Source organism: Protopterus annectens, chromosome 8.part0 (assembly GCF_019279795.1).
Source record: "Protopterus annectens isolate FY-2018-M chromosome 8.part0, PAN1.0, whole genome shotgun sequence".
NCBI lineage: Eukaryota > Metazoa > Chordata > Ceratodontiformes > Protopteridae > Protopterus > Protopterus annectens.
The window spans coordinates 257,704,188-257,731,815 of NC_056741.1; positions in this window are offsets into that span (position 1 = coordinate 257,704,188).

Below are 27,628 nucleotides of genomic sequence, written 5' to 3' on the forward strand. Positions count from 1 at the left end.
AGTATAGAGAACATAGACATCTGTGCAGTAACTGAAACCTGGTTCACAGCACCCCAGCACTACCGGGCTACAACTCATACCACACATTTCAGCCACAGAACATGGACCGAAACACAAAAGGAGGGGATGTATCCATATTCATCAAGGATACCTACACCTCCAGGTTAGTGGCGCAGCATAATACCTCCAAGATCACCCATGTGCAACTAACATCAGGCAAATCTGCAATGCAAATTGTGGCCTGCTACAGATCACCCTCCATGACCCAGGACCACCACTCCGCCTTTCTGGACACGCTGGAAAACATGAAGGTCCTACCGAACACCCTAACATTGGGCGATTTTAATTACTCTACCGTTAAACAGGGAAAACTACTCAAGTACAAACTCCTAGGTCCAGCGCTTCCTGGAATTTATCAATTCAAATGCCTTGTATCAGCTGGTAAACTCCCCTACCTGAGATGAAAACATATTGGACCTGGTCATCACCAACATGGGCGACAGGTGTTCCACACCGGAGGTCAACCAGTCACTGGTTAGATCAGACCATAAACTAATCACTCTGGATGTCCACACCACACCACCACCTCCAACCAAGGAAACCACAGTGAAAATCTTTTCTATAGCAAACTTCACCTTACTTAAGAAAGAGGTGGTAAGTTTCACAGCCCCCCACGCTAAAGGATAAGTGTCCAAGATGCAGGAACCTTTACAGATGCACTCTGAGCGCCTACAAGGATACATGGATCGTGCCATCCCTAGCACAACCAAGACTCACTCCCCTAAGAGAAGAAAACCAGTCTGGTGGACCCCTGCCATAAACAGGCTATACAATAGGAGGAAACTAGTTCCAAAAAAAAAAAAAAGCAAACCCCAAGAAGGAAAGATATCCCTGATCAGTATCAGTAAGAAACTAAGGTCCATCATAAAATCCTCCAAGGCTAATTTCGAAAGAAAAAAGAGCCAAGGATTCAAAAGATAACCACAAAGCCTTCTTTAGCTATGTCAAGAATCTAAGTGGCAACTCACAGATATGCTCTGAGCTACTGCAAAATAGCACAAAATATACTGAACCCACTGATACTGCCAACATCCTGGCAGATAGATTCAGTGCAAACTTCACCCCCCCCCTCACCCCCAAAAGGGCCCACAACAATACCAGAAAAGTGTAGTGTCCCGGAAATCACAGAAGCGCAGGTGAAAATGAGAAGTTATGTACCTACCATAACGTTCCATGTTACTTGTCTTCTCTCGCCTTCTTTCTTGCTGGATGGGTTCGGAGCCGATCCTCGGCTCCGACTCGGCCACTTACTAAAGCTCGAGAGCTAATTTTACCGGCTCGAGGCAACCCTATATCCCATGATGCAAGGCGATAACTACCCAGATCTAGTTTGGTAGCTAAGGAAAAATTATGCAATATATTCTTCCAACTGGAGAGGAGGAGGAAGAGGTAATAATCCCCCCAAAAAAAACAACCTGACCTAGTGACACTAGGTAAGCTAATTAGCTGGAAACTAGAAGTTATGTACTTACCATAACGTTCCATCTGAGTAGGTGGATTCATTTGTCTGCAACCTGTGGGTATGGATCCGATATCGGATCCGAATCGGCATGGTTTATCCAGCTATGGATCCGAGCTCCTAGCTCCTCCCCTCACCCATAATGCCCTGCTCTCCCTACATGACCTCAGATCGAGTTTGCCCTGCACCAACTACCCTAACCAGGAAACTGACAAGGCCAGGGGGATAGGAGGGCGGGATGGTTGCAGACAAATTAATCCACCTACTCAGATGGAACGTTATGGTAAGTAAATAACTTCTAGATCTGAAGTAGGGGAATTCATTTGTCAGCAACCTGTGGGACAGAGTCCCCAGGTACCTGAATCTTGGGTGGCCATCATGGAAAAATATTCCGGAGCACGGCGGAGCCAAAGGATGCTCTACCTCTAGAAGTGGCGTCCAGCTTGTAATGAGTAATAAAGGCATGAGATGAAGCCCAAGTGGCTGCTGAACAAATGTCATCCAGAGGAACCCTAGACTTAAAGGCCGCTGAAGTAGAGACAGACCGGGTCGAATGAGCATGGACTCCCTCCGGTGCGGGCCTCCCAGAGGCTTGGTACGCCAACAGAATACACTGAGAAATCCAGCGTGACAAAGAAACTTTGGAAATTGGCAAAAGAAATGAACAACTGGTCTGATTGCCTATGACCAGCTGTCCTATGAAGGTAAAAATTAAGCTGCCTGTGAACATCCAAGGAATGCAGCTTGTATTCACCTTTGTTTTGATACTTAGGGAAGAAAACAGGGAGGTTGATGGACTGATTAATGTTAGCTTCCGAAGCTACTTTAGGAAGAAAGGAGGGATTGATCCTGAGGTACACCAGGTCCGGATGAAAAATCAAATAAGGCGGTTTCATGGACAGGGCCTGAAGCTCTGAAACTCTCTTAGCCGAAGTAATGGCTACCAAAAAGGCAGTCTTAAAGGACAAGTATTTAAGATCGACTGTGGCCACAGGTTCAAAGGGGGGAGCGGTCAAGGCCTGAAGTACCAAGGAAAGATCCCACCGGGGAACCGTTTCTTTGACAGTGGGTCTGAGCAAAAGGGTGCCTTTTAGGAAGGTTTTGCATAACTTAGCCGACATAAGAGACCCTGAATAGTGTCCAACATGGTAATGAGATATGGCCGCCAGCTGAACTTTGACCGTGGAACTACTGGCGCCATCATTAAAGAGAGTAGTAAGGAAATCTAGAACCAAAGGAAGGGGAACCGTGAAAGGATCTAGGCCTTGCCGCTCTGCCCAAATGGAGAAACGCTTCCATTTACTGCGGTAAATTTTTCAGGTAGAGGGCTTGTGGGCCGCTACCAGAATGGCCTTAACTGGGGACGAGATACCGGGAGTCCTAATTAGGAGTGGAACTGGAGCAGCCAAGCAGTCAACTTCAGGATGTCCAGGTTCGGAGTTGGCAGGTTCGACGGGTGTGATATCAGATCCGGAATGGGATATAGAATCCAAGGTGGATTCACTGAATGAGACCTTAGGTAAGGGAACCAGATCTGTCGAGGCCAGAATGGGGCAATGAGGATCATTCTGCACCCCAACCAAGAGGCTTTCTGAAGTACTTGTAGCATCAGAGGTAGAAGGGGGTATGCGTAAAGAAGACCGGGAGGCCAAGCATGCACCAGAACGTCTCTGGGAAAATCCCCTGGAGGGGAGATTAGAGCGAAAAAACTGTTGCAATTGGCGTTTAAAGGAGAAGCAAAGAGATCGCAACAGGGAGTCCCCCACTGTGCGAAGATACGTTTCGCTACTTGAGAATTGAGAGACCACTCGTACGGGGAGAGAATGGTGCGACTGAGCTTGTCCGCTAGGATGTTGGTCCGACCCGGAATATGCATTGCGATGAGAAAGCGGTTGGTGGAGATCGCCCATTCCCACACTCTCATGGCTTCTCGATATAAAGGGTAAGACCTGGTTCCCCCCTGTTTGTTGATGTACCAGACCACTGACATGTTGTCTGATTGAATCGCAATTGTTCCCAGGGGAAGGAGGGCTTGAAGTGCTTGCAACACCAAGAGCACCGCCCTCATTTCCAGAACACTGATATGCAGAGAGGTCTCTGAATCACTCCACGTGCCTTGGACCATGCGGCCCGCAAAATGCCCCCCCACCCGAGGCGGGAAGCGTCCATGGTCACCATGGCGAGAGGGGGAGATGCACAAAAGGGGCGGCCCCTGTGGAGGTCCGGAGAATGGAGCCACCACAAGAGAGACCGCCTGCAAGCCTTGCTGATTGCAATGGGATGATACAGGGGGAGGGAGAGAAATGACCGTTGCACCTGAAGTGTCCATTGAAGCACCCGCATGTTCAAGCGGGCGTGCGGAAGAAGAGTAATCGCTGCCGCCATAGACCCTAGCGCCCTCAGGATCAGTTCCGCAGGTGTTGAGCTGAAGTGAAGGATGGCCCGCACCTGGAGTCGCAGATTCCGAACCCTGTCGGTTGTGAGAAAGGCTCTTAAATTTCTCGTGTCTAACCTGGCTCCTATAAATTCTATTGTTTGAGTAGGGACCAGGTTGGACTTTTCTATGTTTACCGTGATGCCTAGCTTGGGAGCTAGACGAAGGAAAGAGTCTCTTGCCAAAGAGAGTAGATGCCTTGTTGGGGGGGGGGGGAGAAGCCAGTCGTCTAGGTACGGAAAGACCTGCACCCCTTGAAGCCTCAGGTGGGCCGCAACCACTGCTAAAACTTTGGTGAACACCCTGGGGGCTGTGGTGAGACCAAAGGGAAGGACCCTGAACTGGTAGTGACTGGCTCCCAGCCGGAAGCGAAGAAACCTCCTGGATCGTCTGTCCATCAGAATGTGGTAGTACGTGTCCTTGAGGTCTATAGAGCACATCCAGTGAGTCTCCCCTAGAAGGGGGAGGATGGACTGCAAAGTGACCATCCGGAACTTCTCTTTGGGAACTGACAGGTTCAACAGGGACAGGTCTAGAATGGGTCTTGGGTCACCCGTCTTTTTTGGCACTAAAAAGAACCTGGAGTAGAACCCTGATCCGATCTGGTCTGGGGGGAATGGGCTGGATGGCTCTTTTTCTCAGCAGATGGCCAATTTCTGCGGAAGCGCCTCCCTCTGATCGGGTGGAACATCGGGGAGGATTTTTAACTTTGGGACATGAAGAAAGGGGATTTTGTAACCCCTGGATATAATCCGGAGTACCCAGCGGTCCGAAGTAATGGACTCCCATGCCGCTAGGTGCTCCGAGAAACGTCCCCCGACTGCCTCCAGAGTGGAGCAGTCGGGCAACGCCTCAGGGTTGCTGCGTGGGCCGTTCAGAGAAAGGTTCCCTGGACCCAAAGTTCCTGGGAGCCCCTCTGCCCCTAGGGCGGTGTCCTCCCTGTTCTCCTCTGCCGCAGAAGGACTGGTTGTCCGGAGCGGGTTGGGAATGCTGCGACTTCCGGGACCACATCTTCTTCTGGCCCTTTTGGTTCCTAGAGTAGGACCTCTGGGGCACAGAGAAGCGGACTCGGACGGCAGACAGAGTCTTCCCGTCCTTCTCACTCTGAACCAAGGTGTCGCAAACATTCTTGCCAAAAAGGGCAGAATAGTCAAAGGGGGCGTTCGCGAATGACGCCTTCAAGGGCTCTGTAAAATCACAGTGGCGGAGCCAGGCCTGCCGTCTTGTGACTAGGCCTGCTCCCGCAGCTCTAGCGGCTCCCTCGGTAGTGTGGGAAAGTAACCGCATAGAGGTGTTAGTCACAGAACGAAGAGTGGCCATACGGGTGGAGTGCATAAGTTTATCCTCTTCCGACATGGACTCTGGGGGGGGGGGGGTGCAGCGTATTCCTTGATAAGATCGTGCTGCATCCTAATGACGTGTGCCAAATAGTTGAGCGCCCTCACTGAGAAGGTCGCTGAACTAAAGATTCGCTTCCCCAAACGGTCCATCATCCGAGACTCCTTGCTCGCGGGATGGACTGAGGGACTCTCCTGGGCGAGTTCCCTCTTAGTGGCTGCTGACGACAACATGACATCTACCAAGGGTCCCTTGCTCGAGTGGGCACGGTCAGCAGGGGGGCTAAGGATCCTGTCAGGCCTCTTAGGGATTGGCTCCACGGTGTCTGGGTCCCTCCACGCCCTGGTGGTAATAAGGTCCACCAGGGGGTCGGCAGGAGGGGACACCCAAGAGGTAGACGGGCCCGCTTCAAATGCCTCCAAGAACACTGACTCGTCCAAGGAAGACTTTGGGGCAGACCACCCACCTCTAATCCGTAACATTTCCATGATGTCTCCAAAGGAGACATCCTCAGGGGATGATCTTGGGGAGCCTTCCCCTTCCTCCAAGTCCATGTCTTCGGTCAAAGACTTGGGGGAGTCTATGTGCCTCCTCTTACACGAATGCTTGCGAGGTGCTTCCTCGGGGGGGCTGTCCGAGGAGCCCTCACCAGCAATGTCCAGAACCACAGGAACTGCTTGGGGCAGTGAAGCGGGCTATCCCAGTGGCCGGGTGATGGAAGCCTGGCCCAGAGCAGATGGAGTGCGGGATGGAGCCGAAGCAAGGGCCGGGGGTCCGGATGCCCTCAACAGAGCCCTCTCCACTACATCAAAAGCCGAGGGGGAGCCAGCCTCGACAAAAGGATCCGAAAGTCGGCTCCCACTCAGATCCGATGAGCGGATCAGAGCCGGCGCCGAGCCCCTCGGATCCGAGGGACCAGTGTGCTCAGACAAGGACGGCGCCGAAGGCACACCGAGTCCCTCGGATCCGAAGCTCGGGCCAAGGCTCTGAGAGGTCTGATCCGACAGACTCGAGGGCAGGGTCGGATCCGAAGTACCCAGTACTGTCGGCGCCGACCCACCCCCGGCTCAGAGGCTGCCCGGCTCAGAGCGCTCCGAACCCGGGTAGCGGGTCGGAGAAGGAGCAATGGGCTTAAAAAAGGGGGTAGAGCTCCCCCCCCAGAGGGGGGGGGGGGCAGGAGCACTCCCATCTGCATCTGGGCCTGGATGAACCTTTGCATCATCCGGTCCAGATCAGCGTCGGAGAGGCTGTAAGTAGACCTCGACGAGGCTACCGAGGTAGGCCTTGAATGCCGCCTTGATAGCGTCGAAGGAGGTCAGGTCTCCTCATCCTCAGGCTCCGGTGAAAAGCACGGGGACCGGAGCTGAGGAGGGGGAGAGCCAGCAGCCAGAGAGGCCGGAGGAGAAGCCCGCTTAGCCGGCGGGGCCGAAACGGAGGTCTCGGCCCGCCGCTTGTGGTGCTTCTCTCTCCGGTCCTTTTTCCTGGCTTCCCTCTCCTCCGACCCTTTGGTGGGAGTTTGAATCCCGGGTGGAGGAGGGGGAGCAGGCAAGGCAGGGACTGCCGAAGCAGTGACCACCAAGGGGGCGGGGGCCGAAGCCGAGTCTGGGGGCAAGAGTCCCGCCAAGACCAGCTTCGACCTCCACTCCTTCAATGCCCTGGGGTTGAACCCTGCACAAATTGAACACCCTGAAGTGAGGTGTTCAACCCCAAGGCATCGAACGCATCGAGTGTGGCCATCAGCAGGTGAAAGCTTATAGCCACACTCGGAGCACTTTGAGAAAACAGCCTTTGGGGCCTCAGACATAACTAATTTTTTTTTTTTTTTTTTTTTTTTAAAAATAGTAACAATAAAAATAAACTAAACACTCACACAAAGGCCCCAAAACACACACACACACACCCCAACTACGAACCAGCGAAGGGGGGGGTAAAAATTAGATTAAATTAAACCAAAACAAGATATAAATAAAAGGGAAACCTACAACTTTCACACAACTAAGAAGTTTTGAAAAGTTTTAAAACCCTTAAATAAGACTTAGCTTTAGGAGCTCTGACGACCCAGCCTTCACCATGCGCGGCAAACTAGATCTGAGATCATGTAGGGAGAGCAGGGCATTATGGGTGAGGGGAGGAGCTCGGATCCATAGCTGGATAAACCATGCCGGTTTGGATCCGATATAGGATCCATACCCACAGGTTGCTGACAAATGAATTCTCCTACTTCAGATAATTGGTTCAGGACTCTTCAAGGAAGAGGAACAATCTTCTCGGTCTGACCAGGCTAGGGGGATGGTGGGTGGGACACAAAAAAGAAGGCGAGAAAAGACAACTAACATGGAACGTTATGGTAGGTACATAACTTCTCAATGTTAAGTCCCTAGCACCTTTATCCTGGGTGGCTCAATGGAACAGACTCTTGAGAACGGTGGAACCAAAATTTGCTCTGTGTCTGGAGGCCAAGTCCAATTTGTAATGCGAAACAAAGGTATGAGGAGAGGCCCATGTGGCTGCTGCACAAATAGTGTCTATTGGAAGTCTAGCCTGAAAAGCTGTAGATGTAGCTAGTGCTCTGGTGGAATGGGCTTTTGGCCTAGAAACCAACTCTTTACCTCTGAGTTGATAAATGCATGTAATCACGGAAGACAGCCACCTAGATAGGGTTACCTTGGATACCGGAAGGCCTTTCCTGTTCTCTGCATAGGATAAAAACAGTTGATCAGATTTCCTAAATTGTTTGGTTCTGTCCAGATAATATCAGAGTTGGCGGTGAACATCGAGATAATGTAGTTTTTGTTCCGCTCTATTAGAATAATTTGGGGAAAAAAATGGAAGATCGATAGATTGATTTAAGTTAGTCTGCGATGCCACTTTGGGTAAGAAAGACGGATTAGTCCTTAGAGAAACTCTCTCTTTGTGGAAGATTAAGTAGGGAGGACGAATGCAGAGGGCATGAAGCTCAGATACTCTCCTGGCAGAAGTAATGGCGACCAGAAAGAGTGTCTTCCAAGAAAGAAATTTCAATGAACAGGTAGCCGCAGGTTCAAAAGGTGGAAGAATCAAGGACGTTAAGATTAAATTTAGATCCCACTGTGGTGGGGGGTCTCTAATCGGAGGTTTAAGTAAAAATATACCTCTAAGGAATGCCTTGCAAAGTTTATGTGACATGATGTTGTGGTCCAACAAGCCGATATGAAAATTTGAAATGGCTGCCAACTAAACTTTTACCGTGGAGGAAGAACATCCCGAGTGAAAAAGTTCGGCTAGGAAGTCCAAGACCGAATGAATCGGAGCAGTAAAAGGATCTATGTTCCTAGCTTTTGCCCAGAAGGAGAAACGTTTCCATTTACTAGTGTAAATCCTTCTGGTGGAAGATTTAAGGGAAGCTACTATGATATCCCGGACAGGATTAGAAATCATAGGAAGCCTGGCTAGGGATGGAAGTGGAGCAACCAAGCAGTGAGGTTGAGAGAAAGTATGGATTGGTGCAGCTGCCCTGACTGGTGGGTCAGAAGATCTGGAACCGGGTCCAGATGCCATGGCTGTACCAAAAGATAACTATGTAGGAATGGAAACCATATCTGTTGAGGCCAATAAGGGGCAATGAGAATCATCTTGGCTCTCAAGGCGGTTGCTTTCTGAATTACTTGTGGTATTAGAGGAAAGGGAGGAAAGGCAGAGAAGTCCCCGGGGCCAATCTTGGATTAGAGCGTCTCTGGGGGGATGGCCGGGAAGAGGGAGAAGAAGTCGGGGCATTTGCTGTTTTGAGGCGTAGCAAAAAGATTGCAGCAAGGAAGGCCCCACTTCTGATAAATCTCTTCCGTTACAGATTGTTTGAGAGACCACTCGTGAGGCATGAGAATAGCTCTGCTCAACCTGTCCGCTATGATGTTAGATTTCCCGGGGATATGCGTTGCTATCAGAAACCGCTGAGAAAAGATTGCCCACTGCTAAAGTCAGAGTGCCTCTCGACACAGTGGATAGGACTTGGTTCCGCCCTGCTTGTTGATATACCAGACTACGGACATATTGTCCGTCTGGACTGCAATAGTCCCCAGGGGAAGAGAGTCGTGGAGGGCTTGCAACGTTAAAAGCACTGCTCTCATCTCCAGGACATTTATGTGCAGGTGGCATTCGAAAGGTTGCCAAGTGCCATGGACCATCCTGCCCTGATAATGCCCCCCCCACCCGATCAGGGAGGCGTCCGATGTAACTGTGGCGACCGGGGCGGGAGGAACAAAGGGTCTGCCCTGATGGACTTGAGGGGACAATATCTACCAGGTCAGATGCCTTTTGCAAATTGGAGTTATCATGATCCTGTGAAGCATGGGAAGTCGTTGAAAAGACCATTGGGTGAACAGCATCCACTGTAGGAGACGCATGTAAAAGCGGGCAAGGGGAAGAAGCGTTATGGCGGCCACCATAAGACCCAATACTTTCAGGGCAAACCTGGCCTGAATTTTGTCGCTCTGGAGAATCACATGGATGTGGTTTTGAATATCCAAGATCCTTTGGTCTGTTAACTTTGCTGAAAGTTGTACTGTGTCCAATTTGGCGCCTATAAAAGGTAATAGATTGACAGGGCGACAAGGCAGATTTTTCGAAATTTATAGAAATCCCTAGCCCTCTGCAAATGTGAATGGTGTAATCTCTGGCTTGATGCCTGGTGGTGGCAGTGAGGAGCCAGTCGTCTAGATATGGAAACACCTGGAATCCTTGATGTCTCAGGTGATCCGTAACCGCTGCCATACATTTGGTAAACACTCTGGGGGCTGTAGTGAGTCCAAATGGCAGGGCTCTGAATTGGAAGTGACTGGCCCCCAGCCGAAAGCGGAGAAACCTTCTGGAGCGCCTGTGAATTTTTGTGTGATAGTACGCATCCTGAAGGTCCACCGAGCACATCCAATTGTCCTTGCCCAGAAAGGGTAGAATGGACTGAAGCGCAACCATCCGGAATCTTGTTTTTTTTTTACAAACTTGCTTAGTACGCATCCTGAAGGTCCACCGAGCACATCCAATTGTCCTTGCCCAGAAAGGGTAGAATGGACTGAAGCGCAACCATCCGGAATCTTGTTTTTTTTTTTACAAACTTGCTTAGTTTGCTGAAATCTAAAATTGGTCTCCAGTTCCCTGTCTTTTTTGGTACTAAAAAGAACCTAGAGTAGATTCCGGATCCTATTTGGTCTGCTGGGACTGGCTGGATGGCTCTTTTTGCTAGCAGTTTTGATATCTCTGGTACTGTTAAGTTCCCTTAGACTGGGTGGAACGTCTAGAAAGGGTTCCCTTTTGCTGAATTGGGATTTGGATAAAGGGAATTTTATAACCCTCGGATATGATCAACTGTACCCATTTGTCTTGAGAAAGGGAAAGCCAGGCTTTTGGGTACAGCGATAATCTTCCCCCGACTGCCTCCGAAGGTGGACAAATCGGGCAACATCTCAGGGATGCTGGAAGGGTTTGTCAGAGAGAGACTCCCTGCTACCCTGATTCTGCGGACCCCCCTCTGCCCCTAGGGCAGCGTCTGTTGTTACCCCTTCTGCCTCAGGGGGTAAACTGACCTCCTGCATCAGGCGTGACTCCTTGAGATTTGCGGAACCACATTTTCCCTCCCTTCTGACCTTTTGGGTAAGGTCTTGAAGGGGTGGAGAAACGGACTCCTATGGCAGAAAGAGTCTTGCCATCTTGTTCGCATCTAGTCAAGGTGTCTTTCACTTGAGGTCCAAACAAGGTCGAACCATCAAAGGGAGAGTTTGTGAAGGACGCCTTGAAGGGGTCTGCAAAATTACAAAGCCGCATCCAGGATTGATGCCTTAAAGCCACTCCTGTGTCTGCGGCCCTACTCGCTCCATCGGCTGCATATGAAATGAGCCGCATGGAGGAGTTAACAATGGAGTTTAGGATTCCTAGCTGTGAGTTAATCTTATCCTGGGACCCAGCAGCTGACAGATCCTGTAAAACTTCTCCCAACTCTTTAAGAACATCTCTTTGAAGGTGGGTGAAGCGACACAAGTAGTTCAGCGACTGCATGGCAAAGGTCGCTGAAGAAAATATCCGCTTGCCGTACCTATCCATAGTCCTGGAATCCTTGTTAGGAGGATGGACAGGTACTGAAGGATCAGCTAGTTCCTTCTTGGTGGCTGCAGCCACCACCATGGCATCAACCGGGACACCTTTTGTCAAAAATTGCCTATCAGGTGGGGCCGTGATGAATTTAGAAGGTCTCCGAGGAATGGGTTCCACCGAATCCGGGGCCATCCACGCCTTCCGAGCCACCACGTCCATAAGAGGGTTGAAAGGCGGAGACACCCAGTAGGTCAGTTCCCCCTCTGCTTAAGGAGTTCAAGGATGTCTGAGAAAGAGACATCCTCAGAGGGGGACCTTGGGGATCCCTCAGACTCATCCAAGTCAGTATCGGATGTAATAGACTCGGGGGAGTCTAGATGTTTCCTCTTACATGTCCTCTTACGCGGACGCTCATCCGACAGGTCAGGAGAAGCCACGGAAGATATTCCCAGTGGGGAAACCTGAGGCGTTGGATCTCTGGGTCCGGGAGCAAGAGAGTGGGAAGAGACGTCAGCAGGCACTGTAGTGGGAGGAGCTGATGGAGCTGACCGTTGACTATGCCCTGGGGCTAGTACACTCCTCATCACCTCGAAGGCTCCCCCATCAGAGAGGCCAGAAGGCTCCGCTCCGAAGAGATAGGAACACCAGGCTGCACCAACAGGGACGGCTCCGAGGCTGATGTCGGGGCTGAACTCGCCAGCGCCGAAGCTCCGAGAGGGAGAATGGGGTCAGACAAGGGTCCGATGCCACTCGCCCCCTCGGAGCCGACGAGAGACACCAGACGCCCGGATCCCTCCAATGAAGGCATCAAGAAGGAGATCGGAGCAGAGGACTACTGAGCCGAAGGGGGAGGTGGTATCGGCTCCGAAGCCACAGCAGTCACTGCTCCGAGGAGCTCCAGCTCTGAGCTCTGTAGGAGAGTCGAAGGAGGAATGTTAGGTGGATGTGTAATAGCTACCGTCTGATGAGATGGGCTATGGAGCATTTGGGCCAATGCCTGAGACTTTAATAGTCTACTCACCACTCTCTCAAGGTCGTGGTCGGACAGCCTGGACGACCGAGAAGACCGGCTCTGCTCCGAGAGCAAGGGTGATCTCGGAGCCGAGTGTATAGACTCCAACGAAGGGGATCTTGATCTCTTTCTGGAGATGGGTGGAGCCGAAGGAGCCGAGGATACATCGGCTCCAGCCGGAGCCAACAGTGAGTGCCTAGATTCAGCGGTATCGGCGCCGGATGGAACCGATACTGTAAGCTGTGACATAGAAGGATCGGCTCCGGTCGGAGCCGATCTCGTCACAGAAGGCGAACCAGTAGCCGATGGCTTAGGGCTTGGAGCTGAAGGCTTAACTGGTTTCGAGAGCTTCCCCAGAGTAGACTTAGTCGGGGAGCTCTCAGGCTTTAATAAGCCCCTCAGTATTAGTTTATTTCTGCGCTCCTGCAGGACTCTTGGGCTGAAGGCGTGGCAGACAGCACACGAGTCCAGCAGGTGCAGAGGTCCCAGGCAGTAAACACAAGAAGTGTGACAGTCTGTCAGAGACATTTTCTGACAGCACGAGTCACACTTCTTGAAGCCTGAGACCTTTGTGTCCTTCGACATAACTGTGTCGAGGGAACACTAAGTAATAAAACACACACACACACACACACACACACACACACACACACACACACACGATAAACACCCAATCCAGATAAAAATTAAAACAGGGATATACAAACACACCCAAACACCACACAGAATCCCTGACAAAAAATTAGGAAAGGGGGAGGCTTAAGGCCTAACTTAGGGAAGGGATAAATAACTGGAAAAAGGGGAAAACTAATGGAGATGTTTTAACTCTTAACGATTAGATTTTAACTAACAACAGTAGTGGACTAAAACTAGAGGGGAGTGACTAAAAGTCTGAAATTTGAAAAACTTACCAGGAGCCGGTAAAAATGCACCTCGCAAGCGAAAGCGGCAAACGAGATCTGGGTAGTTATCGCCTTGCATCATGGGATATAGGGTTGCCTCAAGCCGGTAAAATTAGCTCTCGAGCTTTAGTAAGTGGCAGAGTCGGAGCCGAGGATCGGCTCTGAACCCATCCAGCAAGAATGAAGGCGAGATTGACAACTTAACATCAGCCCTTTCAAAAGCAAAAAGCACAGCGTCAATGGGGCCAGATGGTGTTCCAGACTGCATCTTGCACGAACTACAGAATGAACTAACCCCCCCAAATAAATACACTGTTCAACCTCAGCCTCTTTATATGCTATGTGCCCATAGAATGGCGCACAGCAATGGTTATTCCGCTCCACAAAGGAGGGGTCACAACTGACCTTGGTAACTATCGCCCCATAAGCTTGACTAGCCTGGTCTGCAAGGCTATGGAGCGCATCATCATGGAACTCATTAACTAAGACATTGGGAACCTCCAAACACTTGACCCAACCCAGTTCATCTTTGTTAAGGGCAGATCATGCCTACTAAACCTGGCTGACTTCTTCGAGACAGTCACCATAGATGAGGGGAAGGTAATTCACACAACCTACCTTGACCTTGCCAAGGCTTTTGACAATTCCCCACTGAGGAATTATAGAAAAACTCACCAGCCTGAACATAAACCCCTACGTCACGAGATGGGTTGCCAACTGGCTTACAGACAGAACTCACATGGTAAGAATAGCGGGCTCCAGGTCCGACTCTAAACCAGTCACAAGTGGTGTCCCACAAGGCTCGGTCCTGGGACCCCTACTGTTCGGCATACACTTCACAAAAGTACAGGCAGACACAGGTTGACTATGGCTAACCAAGTTCGCCGATGACTGCAAACTGGGAGCCATAATGGACTCTCCGGCTGACATGGACATTCTCCAAAAGGGCTTTACTGAGATGGACACCTGGTGTCAAAGTCATGGTCTCAAGCTAAATGCCAAAAAAAATGCATAGTTATCCCTTAAAACAAAACACCCATGAATTACCACATAGGTGGCAGCCCCCTTAATACAGAAGAGGTAATAAGAGATCTGGGGACCCAGGTAGATCATAATCTCTCCTTTAACAATCATATTGCCAAAGTAGCTACGATATCCTTCTGTGTAGCCCATCTAATTACTAAAGGGTTCGCATCTAGAAATAAAGAGGTTATAGTGCCCCTCTACTCTTCACTCAGACTCATCATGGAGTACAATGCCCCATTTGGGATGTACCTCACAAGACACTTCCAACAGCTGGAAAGACCACAAAAGTACCTCATCAAGAAGATTACTGGCCTCAAAACATATGCCCTATGTAGCCCGACTGGAAAAACTCCAGCTGTACTCAGTCACATATCGCTTACTCAGAGGTGATCTCTGCCTGACTTACAAAGCCATGTCCAACTCGGAATTGATGGACATGCTCCACCTAAAGAAATCCAAGTCACTGGAAGCCACTCACTCTAGTGAGCTAAACCTCACCACAACAATAAATAGAACATGCTGGAGGGATAGATTCCTGTCACAGAGACTCCCCCATGCTTTGGAACAAAATTCCTTAACTACATTAGGCAGAGCCCCTCAGTAACACTCAAGAGAAACCTTGACGAGTGGATGGGTAACAGAAAATACACCCCTGGGATCACTTCATTGGCTCTTCTTGACAGAGGCTCAGTTAATTAATCAATGGGGCGACGAAAGTTGACACACACTGGCTACGCTTATAAATGCCCTTGGGCAGATAGCCTAGTACCTACCTATGAACTTGTAAGAAATCTTTAACAGTTAGCACAGATTTAGCTTTTTCCTCCATCCTTTTGAGGACTTCTTCAGCTTTATGGCCAAATGGACGCTCTTGGTTTAATGATGCATCTAGTAATTTTGCTTTGACATGGTCTGGCAAGTTTTGTTCCTTAAGCCAAGCATCCCTTCTAAGAACAGACCTAGTGACAGCAGCCCTGTAAGATGCTTCTAAGGCATCAAAACCATATTGCAAAGTATGTTTACCAGCTTGGTTAGCAGAATGCATCAGCTCTTGTAAAATCTTTATGTTCTGCACAATCAGGTATCAACGTTATTTTCTGTTTAATTAGTTCCATAATATGTGGCTGATACTTTAACATATGAAACTGGCAATTTAAAGCCCTGATGGCAAAAGTAGCAGAGGTGTATACCTTCTTATCCCATCTGTTTAAAGCCCTAGAATCCCTGTCCGAAGGGGTAGGATTTTTGGTAGTTGTAGCCTTAATTGCCTTTAGGTCCCTGGGAAATGGTCTCTGGATCCGCAGCAGGATTCTTAAAGAGGAATTTGTGGGAGTCAGGTACTCTGTAGTACCGGTCAGATTTCCTGGGAGATGGAGAAAGTATCAGGGGTAAGGCTTGATTCCAAGAAGACATCTACAATTTCCAGAACTAGGGGGATAGCTAGAGGCCTGTACTGAGGCAAGTTTAAAAATTCCCCGAGTCTCTTTTTGGACTGAGAGTAGTCTGGCTCTCCCAGCGGAAATGCTCTCTAAGGGTATGCAGGGTTTCATCAAAAGAAAAATCTTCTGGTGGGGAAGCAGAGGGAATTGAATCCTCCGTATCAGAATCCTCATAGGTAGATAACGGTATGTCCTGGTAATCAGAAGGGTCAGAGTTATCAGACTCTGAATCAGAAGGAAAATCAGTTCTCTGTGTTTTTGATGGGGAAGGCAGACTTCCCCTAATTAAAGTAATAAGGTCTTCAGTCATTCTAAGCATTTGTTTTTGTGGCATGTGGGCCTGAGAATGCACTTTGGTCAGTTTTCTAGGCGTAGTGCTAACTTTAGGACTGGAAAATTCGGTATTTTTGCTTTGAAACGAAGTTGTCTGTTTAATATGAAAATCGGAAGGCCTGAATACACCCTCAGAAGCTGGTGCCTGCATAGTGGCTCTGGACCCATCCAAAGTAGAGACATACGCAGGTTCCATAGTTGAAGAAGCATCTCGTGGCATACTGTACTCAGAATAGGTCTCAGTAGAGTCCTGCAAATCTGTAGAAGCATGCATCAGGGACTGCGAAAGTGCCACACTGAGTACCGGTGGACTGGTGACTAGCTTAATGGTAGCATCGACAGTTTTGGACCTATGCGGTCTGTCTCTGTCTTTATCCTTACGTTTTTTCAGAAGATTGGTAGTCAGATGGCTCATCAAAGCCATTTCGGAATATGAAGATCGAGGGCGAAAGAATTTAGCAACAAAAATAGCCCGACTACAAATAGTTTGGGCGTTGCACAAGGCACAAAACCAACAGCGAGGGACGTCGTGGTCTGGACCTAAACAGGTGACGCAGTAAGAATGAACATCTCTGTGAGGTATTTGCTTTCCATAGGCAAGACAATTATTAATTTTTTCTGACATTGGCTAGAGCAAGAAAAGATTCCCAACGGGGTACTTATCTTTTAGAAGACTTCAGGTCTGAAACTCGAAAAAAAAAAAGTAGTTATGTACCTACCATAACGTTCCACTAGCCTTCCTTCTTGCTGCTTGGGTTCGGAGCCAATCCTCTGCTCCAACTCGGCCTACTTCTATAGCTCGAGAGCTATTTACTGGCTCAAGGCTAACCCTTATCCTAGTATGCCCAGCATCAGCTACCCAGATCTCGTGTGAGATAGCGCACACTAGACAATATAAAGTAACCTAAAACGGATTTACCAAAATAAAAGATCAGAGTAAACTGTCATAAAATTACCTGGCATGTGAACCAAGAAAAAAAGGAAACCAGCCAGTGAAACCATAGTGAACTCCTCAATCCTCCAGTTAGGGGGAGGACGCAAGAAGGAAGGCGAGATGAAGGACAACTAACATGGAACGTTATGGTAGATACATAACTTCTTTATGTTAAGTTGTCCCATCTCGCCTTCATTCTTGCTATTTGGGACAGCGTCCCTAGCACTAAAGACCCCAGATGGCTCATTGGAACAGACTCTTCAGAACAGTGGAACCAAAAGAAGCCCTGCTCCAGGAGACCACATCCACTTTGTAATGAGAGACAAAGGCATGAGGGTTTGCCCAAGTGGCAACTGCACAAATTGAGTCTATGGGCAATTTAGACTGAAAGGCTACAGAAGTGGCTAATGCGCTAGTAGAATGACGTTTCAGTTTTGCTGGTAGATGTTTATGCCTTAACTGATAAAGGCAATGGTGTCAGATAACCATTTAGATAAAATCACCTTAGAAACTGGAAGGCCTTGCTTATTGTGAGCATAGGAGAGAAATAATTGGTCTGACTTTCTTAGCTCTTTTGTCCTATGGAGGGAAAAACGTAATTGTCTGTGCACATCCAGTTGGTGAAGACTGTATTCTGCCTTGTTGCTATGACTGGGAAAGAAGACAGGGAGATCAATGGATTGATTTAAATTGTTTTCTGAACAGACATTTGGTATGAAGGATGGGTTGGTTCTCAGAGAAACTCTATCTTTGTGAAACACCATATATGGAGGATGAACACAGAGTGCTTGGAGTTCTGAAACACGTCTAGCTAAGGTAATAGCAACCAGAAAAAGGGTTTTCCAAGAAAGAAATTTTAAGGGACATGAAGCTGCTGGTTTAACGGGAGGCAGAATCAAAGAAGTCAAAACTAAATTGAGATCCCAAGGAGGAGGTGGATCCCTCACTGGGGGTCTAAGAAGAGATGTCTCATATGAAGGCTTTGCAGAGCATATGAGACATTATGCTAGAATTAAGAATTTCAATATGAAAATTAGATACGGCAGCCAGTTGTACCCTGATGGTGGCAGCAGCCGCACCAGACTGAAAAAGCTCTGCTAAAAATTCTAGAATTTGACGGACTGGGGCTGAAAAGGGATCGAAGTTTCTACATTCTGCCCAGTAAGAAAATCTTTTCCATTTGCTAGCATGTCTTTCTTGTAGTTGACTTATGGGAGGAAACAATAATATCTCGAACTGCTGGGGAGATACTTGGAAGCCTGGCTAAGGTAGGAAGTGGAGAAACCAAGCTGTGAGCTTGAGAGTCTGAAGGGATTGGTGTAACCCGCCTGACTAATGAATCAACAGATCTGGCACTGGATCCAGAAACCAAGGCTGGTCTAGAAGATGGAGGTGCAGGAACGGAAACCATATCTGTCGAGGCCAATAGGGGGGCAATGAGGATTATTTTGCAACCCAACGATTTTGCTTTCTGTATGAGTCTTGGAATTCGGGGAAAAGGGAGAAATGCATAAAGGGGTCCCTGAGGCCAATCGTGGACTAGAGCGTCCCTGGGAGTTTGACTTGGAGGAGGAAGCAGAGAGAAGTAGCTGCTGCATTTGTTGTTGAGGAGTGTGGCAAATAGACTGCAGCAAGGCTGGCCCCATTTGCAGAAGATAAGGTCCGCAACTTCCCAAATCAGAGACCACTCGTGAGGCATGAGGATAGCCCTGCTGAGCCTGTCCGCTATTCCGCTGGATTTCCCAGGGATGTGCGTTGCTGACAAAAAACGTTGGGAGGAAATCTCCCATTGCCATAGCCTGACGGCTTCTCGACACAAGGGGTAGGACCTGGTCCCGCCCTGCTAGTTTATGTACCACACAACTGACATGTTGTTTGTTTGGATCGCAATAGTCCTGGAAAGAAGAAAGTCTTGAAGAGCGTGCAATGCTAGGAGCACCGCTCTCATCTCTGGGACATTGATATGCAGATGGTACTCGTGAGGTTGCCACATGCCTTGGACTGTCCTGCCTAGATAATCCCCCCCCCACCCTATCAGGGAGGCATCCGTGGTCACTGTGGCTACCGGAGGGGGTTGAATGAAAGGTCTGCCCAGAGTCACCAGTGGGGAGACCATCCACCAAGAGAGGTGTCTTTTGCATGTTTCTGTAATCAGGATCATGAGAGACATGGGTAGTTCCTGGAAGGACCACTGTGTGAACAGAAGCCACTGAAGGACTCCTGTGGTAACGCGCTAATGGTACAAGAAGAATGGCAGCTGCCATGGAGCCTAGAACTTGCAGGACATCTCTGACTTGGATCTTTCTGCTCTGCATTAGAAATGACACTTGCTGGCGAATAGAGAAAACTCTTTCCTGAGGTAACCTTGCAAACATCTGTTTTGTGTTTAATTCTGCTCCTATATATGTAGCAGATTGACAGGGCAACCAGGCAGATTTTTCGAAATTTACTGTAATGCCTAGTTGGGTGCAGGTTGATATTGTATAATCCCGTGCCTCTAAGAGTTGATGCCTGGTGGTAGCAGTTAGGAGCCAGTCATCTAGATAGGGAAACACCTGAAATCCTTGACGTCTCAGAGCCATGACTACTGCCATACATTTGGTGAACACCTGGGGGCTGTGGTGAGACCAAAGGGTAGAGTTCTGAACTGGTAATGACTGGCCCCTACCCGGAAGCGAAGAAATCTCCTGGAGTGTCTGTCCATTTTGATATGGTAGTACGCATCCTGAAGATCTATGGAGCACATCCAGTTGTCCTGACCCACAAAAGGGAGAATGGACTGCAGTGTTACCATCCGGAACTTTTCTTTTTGTACAGATTTGTTCAATCTGCTGATATCCAGTATTGGTCTCCAGTCTCCTGTCTTTTTTGATACTAAAGAGAATCTTGAGTAAGTTCCGGATCCTAGTTGGTCTGCGGGGACTTCCTGAATGACTCTTTTCTCTAGCAGTTTTGAAACTTGAATAACTGCTTGATCCCTTAGATTGGGTGTGACATATGGGATGGACTTTTTTGACTTTAGAGGGGGTTGATGGAAGGGGATTTTGTAACCTCCGGATATGATAGATGGTACCCATTTGTCAAGTTATATTTTGCCAGGCTTTTGGGTACAGGGAAAGTCTTCCCCCGACTGCCACCAGAGGTGAGCAGTCAGGCAACCCGTCAGGGATGCTGGAAGGGTTTGGCAGAGAAAGTTTCTCTGTCACCCTGATTCTGCGGTCCCCCTCTGCCATGAGGGCAGCATTTGCCATTGTTGTTGTTTCCCCCTCTGCCCATGGGGAAAAAAAAAAATCACCACATGTGCTAGGCAAGGGTTCCTGGGACTTTCGAAACATCTTTCCACCCCTCTGACCTTAGGGATAAGGTCCGTTAGGAGTGGAAAAACGGACTCGCACAGCAGAGAGAGTCTTGCCTTCCTGCTCACACCTGGTAAGCGTGTCTTTCACCTTTGGCTCAAAAAGCGAGGAGCCATCAAAGGGAGTATTTGTGAAGGACGCTCGAAAGGGTTCCGCAAATTGACACAGCAGCAGCCAAGCATGTCTCCTGAGAGCCACTCCTGTACCTGCAGCTCTGCTCGCTCCATCGGCTGCATTGGAAATCAGCCTCATGGAGAAGCTGACTATTGAATTAAGAGTCGCAAGCTGGGAAGCTATTTTGGCTGATGCTCCCTCAGCTGTAAGATCTTGTAGGGTATCTTAGGAGATCCCTTTGAAGTTGTGTAAAATGAGAGAAATAATTCAGAGACCTCATGGAGAAGTTCGCCGAAGAAAACATTTGCTTCCCATATCTGTCCATCATCCTAGACTCTGTCTGGCGAATGGGCAGATGAAGTTTCTGCTAACTCTTTCTTGGTGGCTGCTGCTACCACCATGGCATCAACTAGCACACCTTTAGTGAGAAATTGTTTGTCCTGGGGGGCTGTTATGAATTTATTTGGTCTCCTCGGAGTAGGTTCCACAGAATCCGGAGCTGACCAAGCCTTTCGAGCCACTACAGACATGAGTGGATCAAAAAGTGGAGAGACCCAGGAGGTGGAGGGTCGGGGAACTGAATGCCTCCAGGTATACAGACTCATCCTCGGTAGGGGCTAGGGAAGACCAGCCACCCCTCTGCCTAAGTATTTAAAGGATGTCCAAAAAGGAAACCTCTTCTGAGGGGGACCCTTCCGATTCATCCAGGTCTGTATCGGAGGTGACAGATTCAAAGGAGTCTAGGTGCTTCCTCTTGCACTTCTTCCAGGAAGGCTTCTCCGAGTGATCAGGAGAGGCCTCGGAAGAAGAGGGGTCACCAAATGGTGTGCCTTGGGGCATAGGTTCCCTATGCTTCTGTGCCGGAGGAGGAGCAGAGGTTGGCACAGACACCATAAGAGAAGGAGCCGATGGGGCTGATAGTAGGGCTGTTTCAGGGGACAGCACACTCCGCAAGACCTCGAAGGCATCCTAACCCCAAGGCAAAGAAAGGTCCGAAGAGGTGGGAGTCCTTCTCCGCATCGAGGGCGACTGCTCCAAGGCCGATGAGGGAGCCGTGCTCACCTGCGCCAAAGCTCCAAGAGGGAGAGCTGGGTTGGGCAAGGGTCCGATGCCACTTACCCCCCCCTCAGAGCCGACTAGAGAGCTTCGGTGCCCAGATCCCTCGATGGACAGAACAATCGAGGTGATCGGAGCCAACATCGGAACTGAAGAAGTGGTGATCGGAGCAGTCGGTTCCATCATCAGCATGTCCATGGTCTCCGGCTCCAAACTAAGTGTAGTCGGAGGAGGAATGGGGATGGAGGCGGATGGAGCCACAACCTGCTGAGGTGGGCTGGAAAGTAATTTCGCAAGGGCCTGTGATTTAAGCAACTTGCTGACTACTCTCTCCACATCCTGATCCAATAACCTAGAGGATCGAGAGGAGTGGGATGAAGAGCGATGACTGCGTTCACTTCCTACGAAGAGTGACTGTGGCACTGAGCGGATCGGCTCCAATAAAGGAGACATTGCTCGCTTGTGGCTCTGAGAAGGCTCTGAGGTAGCAGTGGGAGCCGAAGGAAGAGATGACTTGTCGATGCTAATAGGCACCGACAAACTTGGTTGTTCAAGCCCAGGAGTCGGTTCCAAGGATGGAGCAGACGGCTTGACAGACTTAAAGGATTTCACTGGCTAAGGTCCTTTAGCCAGGGAATCCTGCGATTTCAATAATCCTCTAAGGATTAATTTGTTTTTGCGCTCCTGCAGGACCCTTGGACTAAATGCATGACAGATAGAACAGGAGTCCAGCAGGTGCACAACCCCTAAACAATAAACACAGCTAGTGTGCCCATCTGTTAGAGACATTTTCTGACAGCATTTGTCACACTTCTTGAAGCCAGAAACTTTAGTAGTGGTAAGATGTCTAAATAGGCCAAACTAAGAAGGAAACGAAAGAAGAGCCTCTAATTTAAACGGCTGTCCTAAGGTGGGTGGGGGGGGGGGATCTCTCTAATTTAAATGAGTTCAGGGGAACAGAAAGGCCTGCGAGTATGGAGCGATGGCCAACAAAGCTACAACACGCAAGAAATGCGATAAGGGATAAAATACTATATTTAGACAAAAACTTGATAAATTTTGAAGAATAAACAACAATTATAACAGAAAAAACTATATTAAGCCTGAGCCAGTAACGAAGCAACCTCACAGCTGAAGCGGCAAACGAGATCTGGGTAGCTGATGCTGAGCATTCTGGGATAAGGGTTAGCCTCGAGCCAGTACATGGCTCTCAAGCTATAGAAGTAGGCCGAGTCAGAGCCGAGGATTGGCTCCGAACCCAAACAGCAAGAACGAAGGCGAGATGGGACAACTTAACATTGACAATTTCAGAAGGCGGCTGACTGGCACTTGCGAACTGCTTCTGCTTTGGGCACCGCACGGCAAGAAAGACTGATGTAATGGCATCAGCTGCATGTTTTATACCCCCGACGTCATGGAAGAAGCGACAGCATCAGATATAGAAATCCCAAGACTCTGGTACTCAGGCCAGCTGAGGGCTACCTGCATGCAGATAACCCAAATGTGATGACTGCAACAGTGAAACACGAAGAACAGCTATCTGTTGCCAAAGAGAAAAATGGAGATTCAGACTTTCTGAAACTCAAAAGGAAGTGCCAAGGTGGGGGCAGGGGGTTCAAAGTGTCTTTACCATAACATTCCATCAGTGTTGTTGATCTTCATTCATTCTTGACAGATGGGTTCAGTTCCAACCCCTGGCAACAGACTCTGCCATTATACATAGCTTGCACTAGCCAAAATCTCTCGAGCCAAGGCTCTACCCACAATATCCCTCTTCCCATTACCTCAGATCGAGTTTGCAGAGAAGTAGAGAAAATACAGAAAAGTACAGTTTTGTACCTACCATAAATGTAGATGTCCGAGAGGAATGCATCTGCAGTCCTTACAAATGGGTTGTCCTGTCGTCAGGCAGCCCTTCGGTCGGCCGGATTCCAAAGTCTGGGTCTGGCTTCGGCTGGTGTCGCACTTCACCCGACGTCATAGCTGCAGTTACTCGGGTATAAAGGCATCAGCCGACGCCATCTTCCTCAGTGTTTCTTGCCCCAGATGCCAGGTGCCCTTTTTGGAAGGCTAAATTTGGATAAAATGCCAATGACTCCAAATAATAGAGAGTAAACACATAAAATAAGCATGTATGTACATATATACAAACAAATACACCATAATAGATCCCCCCCAAGCTAGCTGAAGACTGGCAAATACCCTAGGAGTACCTCAGAGGGGAAGGAGGGTGGGTAATCCTGACTGCAGATGCATTCCTCTCGGACATCTACATTTATGGTAGGTACAAAACTGTACTATGTCCTTCAAGGATGCATCTGCAGTCCTTACAAATGGGTAGAATACCATAGCTAAACAAGGGGAGGAGGAAGAGTAGTGATTATGGTGTAGCTAGGATCCCTTGCAAAACAGCAGTGGCAAAACCTGCTCGGGATCTAGAGTATAAAGGTAAATTGTAATGCTTGGCAAATGTATGCACGGAGGTCCAAGTAGCAGCCTCTATAATGTCCTTGGTAGCCACTCCTCGTAAGAAAGCTGTGGTAGTGGCTGTAGCTCTTGTGGAGTGAGGCCTGATGTTTTCTGGAGTTTTCTTTCCATGGTAGGAGTAACAAAATCTAATGCAATTTCCTATCCATTTGGAGATTGTCTGTTTCGAAATTGGTTTCCCTTCCTTTCCTGTGGCATATGCTACCAGTAGCTGGTCAGTTTTTCTATTCGACTTAGTCCTGTCCAGGTAGTAGCGTAACTGCCTGTGTACATCCAAGGTATGCAAAAGTCTTTCTCCCCTGTTCTGTGGGTTTGGGAAGAATGTAGGTAGGTGAATAGCCTGGTTTAATGACACTCTGGATACCACCTTAGGCATAAATGTAGGATTTGTTCTCATAGACACTATCTTGATGGAAGATCAGGAAGGGTTGTACTGCCATTAGTGCCTGTAGTTCAGAGACCCTTCTTGCTGAGGTTATTGCCAGCAGAAAAGCAGTCTTCCATGATAAGTATTGTAATTCTGCTGTTGCTGCTGGTTCGAAGGGAGGAAGTGTTAATTTCTCTAGCACAAAGTTCAAGTCCCATGCTGGCAATGGTGGTTTCCTGGGAGGTTTCACATTTTTAATTCCTCTCAGAAATTGTCTGAGCAGGGGATGAGAGAAGACAGGAGGATCCAAGCTATACTGTGCTGAAATAGCTGATGCATGTATCTTGTTGGAAGAGTAGGACAGGCCTGTGTGGAAGAGCTCTGCCAAGTACTCCAGGATGTTGGCCATGTTTACTAGAGTCACATCTTCTCCCTTTGCAGTACTCCAAATGAAATATCTTTTCCATTTTGCAGCATAATTCTTTCTTGTTGAAGGTCTGCGTGCCTCCAGGATTATGTCTTTAACCCTTTGGGATAAGTTTGGGTTAATTGCTGTTATGTAATGTTCCAGGCAGTTAGCTGCAGTGTTTTCAGGTTTGGATGCAGGATGTTGTAATTGTTCTGCGTTAACAATAATGGGATCAGGGGTAGTGTCCATATTTGTTCCCGAGACATGCCCCTCAGCAATGGGTACCAATGTTGTCTTGGCCAGTCTGGAGCTATCAGAATGATCTTGGGACGGTCCTCTTTGATCTTCAGAAGCACCTTGTGCATCAAAGGAAGTGGTGGAAATGCGTATGCTGTCAGGTTTCCAACTGAAAGAGAGGGAGTCCACCTTCCAAGCAAGTGGGTGGTACGTCCTCGTGCAGAATTTCTTTAGCTGGTGATTGACCGGAGATGCAAACAAGTCTATTTGTGGTAATCCCCATTCCCTTGTGATGGCTTTGAAGATGTCCGGATGAAGCATCCATTCGTGGGCATCTGTGGTTGTTCTGCTTAATATGTCTGCTAGAATGTTTTCTTTTCCCGGTACAAAGATTGCTTGTAACTGAATGTTGTAGGTCAGGGCCACATCCCATAGGTCCAGTGCCAGCCGGCATAGAGGATATGAATGGGTGCCCCCGTTTGTTGATGTACCACATAACTGTGGTGTTGTCTGTCCTTATCATCAACTGGCCTTCTTGGAGAAATGGTCTGAATGACTGGATTGCCAATTTTACTGCCAGCATTTCCTTTAGATTTATGTGTAGGCGCAGCTGTTCTTGAGTCCATAAGCCTTGTATGCACTTGCCCTGCATGTGTGCTCCCCAACCGAGGTCTGAGGCATCTGTCGTGATGGTTTGGCTTGGTTGGCTGTTGCAGAAGGGTAATCCTGTGTTTGATTGACAGGCCTGAGCCCACCATAGGAACTCTTGTTTCAGGCATGGGATTATTGGAATTTTGGTTTCTAGGCTGTGCTTGTGCTGGGACCACAAATTCCTTAGGTACCACTGCAGCTTTCTCATATGCAGCCTGGCATGAGGGACCAGAATTATGCAGGATGCCATGAAGCCTAGAGCTTGCAGTACTTTTCTTGCAGTTAGGTGGTTCTGCTTTGTTAATGCCAAGAAGTAGAGAGGTAGTTGTTCTGATGTGTCCAGCTCTGCACCCAGAAAGGTTATTCTTTGGGATGGAATCAGCCTTGACTTTGTTATATTGACTGTATATCCCAAGGCTTGCAGCAGGTAAATGACTCTTTGTAAGTCTTCTGCTAGTTTGCTTTTGTTGTCCGCTTGTATCAGGCAGTCGTCCAGGTAGGGATAAATTTGGATTCCCTGAAGCCCGCAATGAGCAATTACTGATGCCAGGCATTTCGTGAACACTCTGGGCGCAGTAGATAAGCCAAAGGGCAATGCTGAAAATTGATAATGCTCTGATCCTGCAAGAAATCTGAGGTATCTTCTGCAAATTGGTCTTACGGGGACGTGCAGGTATGCCTCCTTGAGATCTAGAGTTACCAGCCAAGACTCCTTGCCCAGCATGGGAAGAAGCAGCTGTAGGGTCAGCATTTTGAATTTTGGAACAATAAGGAATGTGTTTAAAGTGGACAGGTCTAGAATGGGTCTCCATTTGTTTTCTTTTCTTGGTACCAGGAAGAGTCTGGAGTAAAATCCCTTTCCTTGCTCCATAGGTGGTACCCTTTCCACAGCTCTCATTCTTAATAGCTGAGATATTTGTTTTAGAGCTTCTGTCTTTTGAGAAGGTGGTAGGTTTGGCATTCCTCTCTTCCCTGGTAGAGTATGGAAATGGAACCTGTAACCTTGGTCTATAGTTTGCAAAATCCATTTTTCCCTTGTTATGCAGTGCCAGTTTTTTGAGAATAATGTTAGTTTTCCGCCTAAGGGTGCTTCTAGTTGTTCCCTGGTAGGCAGTGCCACTGTCAAGTCACTGTGATTGAGTTGTTGTAGTGGTGGTGGCTGCGTCTGTGCCTCGCTGGTTGTTACCTTGCCATTGGCGTCCCCTGTAGGCACCCCTGGATTGGTTTCTGCCTCTTGAATGCCTATTCCTGCCTCTCTGGGCCTTAGAGGAGTCTGGAAAGGACCAATTTTTGGAAGGCCAGTTCCTGCTAAACCTTGGAGGTTGAACCTGTAAAAAATCTTTCACCGTTTGTACAGATTTTGCCTTCTCTTCCATCTTTTTTAGCACCTGTTGAGCAGGGGAACCAAATAAATTGACCTTGTCCATGGGTGCATCCAAAAGCTTTGATTTGACATGGTCTGGTAATGCCTGTTCTTTCAACCATGCATGTCTCCTGATAACTGTGCCAGTTATGGCTGATCTAAAGGAAGCCTCCAGTGCATCATAGCCGCATTTTAAAGAATGGTTACTAACCTGCTGTATGTTATGTACCATTTCCTGAACATATTTCTTATCTAAAGATTCTTCAGAGGAAAGCTTTTTAGTTAACTGGTCAAGCATAAACTCTTGATATTGAATCATATGAAATTGGCAGTTCAAAGCCCTAGCTGACAAGGTAGCAGAAGTGTAAACTTTTTTACCCCATCTCTCTAAGGACCTGGATTCCCTTTCAGAGGGGAGGGGGGTTTTAGAAGAAGTAGCAGCTACAGCTTTAGGGCCCTGGGCGATGGTCTCTGGATCTGCAAAGGGAGCCTTGTATAAATGATGGTGAGTGTCCGGGACCCTGTAGAACCTATCGGGCTTAGCAGGAGCCGGAGGTAAAGAATCAGGAGCAGTGCAAGCATCATTAAATG